The following is a 3,310-nucleotide window of genomic DNA, read 5'->3' as shown; positions in this document are numbered from 1 at the left end:
GGTACGACGGCTAATCAAAATGGTACTTACTTGCGCTTATCCGGATTGTTCAAACCGACTTAAAACTAAAAGATTACGTTCTCTCGCGCGAACTCATTCGGGAGTGGTGACTTTCCACGTATTCCCAACTTCTGAGCCTGCTCGCCTGAAGTTATGGTTGATTGCTCTTCGGCTGGATATCAACACACCCATTAACGCACTAAAGTTGTTGAGGGTCTGCAGCGATCATTTTTCCCCTGATGATTTTACATACCCAGGAGAGCATCACGTACGACTTAAACCATCAGCTGTGCATATGGTTTTTCCACATCCAACTGAGGTATGTGAACAAGATCTTTGTATGTGTCCTTTTTATTTGTAAAGCTGTCCTTACGAAAAGTAACAAATACAATTTTTTTAGTGTTTTACTTCCATTTGTATAACAACTGTTGTACTACAGGCACCATGTTTAAACTATGGTTAACCATGGTTTTACTACAGAGACAGAGATTTGTTGTAAAACCATTCTGAAACTATGTTTACTTTTCATAAGGGTGAAGTAAAATAATAATAATAATAATAATACACAGTGTGTATTCAAGTTAGTATAGCTCCAAATAGTATTGACTTTGTAATGACAAGCAATACTGTATATTCTTAGGAAAGCCAACAGGAACCAGATCAGCCTGCAGAACACGAGTCAGACGAAGGTCAAGAAACAGAGTGCCTTGGTGCAGACATCGGACTAAAAGATGTTCCACAATCAACACCTCAGAAGCCAATGAAAACTGGTGTTGAAAAAACCACTGGACAAGAGGACAAATTACACAAGCATATGATGTTACTACTAACAAGTCCACAGTCGTCGGAAAAGCATTCATATCCCTCCACATCCGGGACATATTTTGCTCTTCCAGCTGTAAGGTGCCAGCAGTTTGTAAGTATGAGAGTGTTTCTGAATTTTACATGCTAGCTGGAAAATGGCTAAATGTGCTGTTGGTATGAACAACTCTAAACTGAATACAGCTATTTGTACTGTACATTTTTTGTAACTATTTTTACATGTCTTTACACAAATATTTAAAACACCTTCCTTCTCTTGTAGGATGAACCAACTGCCAGTGAAAGCGAGCCTGATGACCTAAATATCAGCATGCTTTCATTAGATCCACCATCTGAAAAGAAGGATGTTAGTTTTGTTCCACCTAGTTCCACATCTGCCTCCAGTACAACCACTACGACAGAAGAAGAGGAGGAACAGCCATGGCAAGAACGGAAATGGATTGTTAATGAATCAGCACTGATGAAACAATTTAGAAGACGTCAAGACTGTGGTGCACTAATCACAGAAAAAAAAAACACAACTTCAGGGAGCCTAATCAGTGTTCTTTGGGAATGTGAACAAGGACATAAGGGGCAGTGGAATTCATGTTCTGATGTGCGTGGAATTCTATCAAACAACCTTCTAGTGTCAGCAGGTACTGTGTTTACGGGGTCCACATATGCAGACATCTCTGAATGGGCTGCTGTGCTTAATCTTCAAGTACCACACAAAACAACTTTTTTTGCAATACAGTCTTCTTACCTCATACCGGCAATTGATGAGGCATTCAAAGAACAACAGACTGCCTTACTGGAACATTTGAAGGCAGGAAGCACAGAAAAAAAGGAAATACATTTATCTGGAGATGGAAGATCAGACAGGTCATTTTATATGTAAATGGTGAATTTTTATGTGATTATTATGTTCTCTTTAAAGTAACAATAAACATTGAAATCGGGGTTTCTGTTATATCTCAACACAGTCCTGGATATTCGGCAAAGTACACCACATTCAGCTTGATGGATGACAATACAGACAAAGTGGTGCACTTTGAGCTGGTGCAAGTAAGTGTTCATGACAATAGTGATATATGTTTGGGGTAATGTAATTTTAATGTAATATTTTTTATTATATGTTTTATTTATAATAATGAACTAAAAATTACCTGTGTGTAGACGGAGAACAGGTTATGGGGTCATATTCACAAAACAGTGTTCAGTTTTTCTCCGAGATTTACAAACCTTGTAATACTGTGTCTCATTTGCAATTGCCATTTCTTTTTATTATAGGTTACAGAATCATCAAGCTCTGTAGCAATGGAGTCGACTGGTTTCAGGAGAGCACTCGGCAAAATCCTAGATGACGATATTGGAGTAAGTGTGGTGACAACTGATAGATCCCCATCCATTCGCAAGATAATGCGAGTCGACTACACAAACATTCATCACGAGTTTGATGTATGGCATGTGGCTATGCTTTTTGCTTTTTTTAATCAATGCCTAGTGCAGTAACTTATGTATTCTTTTCAACTTCTGTTTTGTAAACGCAGCACGCAGCAGTAAACTATTCACCAAAAAAAAAAAAATTGTCATTCTTCTAATTGAACTGCCTCTTCACAGGGTAAACACTAAATGACAAAGGTACAGAAGGGTTGTAAATAAAGCAGCTCTGTATGCTTTAGCATCTCTCTAGTAGTAATATGATGTCACACCCCCTTGTGTGCACAGTCTGTTTTCAAGTCAGACACAGCTGATGACTGTGATGTTGAACAATACTTTTGGATGCAGATGAACATTTTCTTTTTCTTGTAGGAATGATCAAGAAATTGGCTTCGGTATCCAGATACAAAGACAACAGACCACTTCAGCCATGGATTAAGAGCATTAGCAAACATCTGTGGTTTTCATGTTCATCTTGTGGAGGTGACTCGGATGTAAGAAACTCTGTTTCTGTAACTGGTTTTTATCAAATAAACTGGAGAAGACAGCTAAATATTTACTTCAAATTTATCAGGAGCTGATCAAAAGGTGGAAGTCACTTCTGCACCACATTTGTGGGGTTCATTCCTGGACAGAAGATGGAGAAGAAAGAAGATGTCTGCATAGCGAGCTTACCTCTGATGAGCAGAGAAAAAAGAAATGGCTTGATAAAAAGTCCAGGGCATTCATTACATTAGAGAACCTTGTCTTAGACAAGGGTCTTCTGAAGGACCTCAGGCAGATGACACTTTTCAAGCATACTGGTCAGTTTACATATGTATAATGTATGTTCATGTACAACGCAAGAACATTTCTGAACACTGTATTATTTTATTTTTTATCAGGTAAGCTTGAAGTGTTCCATTCACTGCTCCTGAAGTACTGCCCCAAAAGAATACACTTCCATTACATATTTCAGTACAAATATAAATTCTTTTTTTTTTTTTTTTGGTAGGTACGCCACGGTTCAATGTAGTGTTCCCCAATCACTCTAAACAGTGGGTGGCCAGAAAACTGTATGAGTCCCCAA

General features: G+C 38.3%; 1 long non-coding RNA gene across 1 annotated transcript; it reads left to right on the top strand.

The window, feature by feature from the left end:
• The first annotated feature begins 1,582 nt into the window (after window positions 1-1,582).
• Window positions 1,583-2,247, top strand: LOC107670175 (uncharacterized). The gene is made up of 3 exons (XR_001632068.1): window positions 1,583-1,683; window positions 1,785-1,866; window positions 2,092-2,247. It is a non-coding gene; the product is annotated as an uncharacterized LOC107670175 (long non-coding RNA).
• Window positions 2,248-3,310: the final 1,063 nt, after the last annotated feature.

The sequence above is a fragment of the Sinocyclocheilus anshuiensis genome, unplaced genomic scaffold (genome assembly GCF_001515605.1).
Source record: "Sinocyclocheilus anshuiensis isolate Anshui unplaced genomic scaffold, SAMN03320099.WGS_v1.1 scaffold640, whole genome shotgun sequence".
Classification (NCBI taxonomy): Eukaryota; Metazoa; Chordata; class Actinopteri; order Cypriniformes; family Cyprinidae; genus Sinocyclocheilus; species Sinocyclocheilus anshuiensis.
Note: the sequence above shows the minus strand (reverse complement) of the source record. Positions and strands in the feature narration are given on the sequence as shown.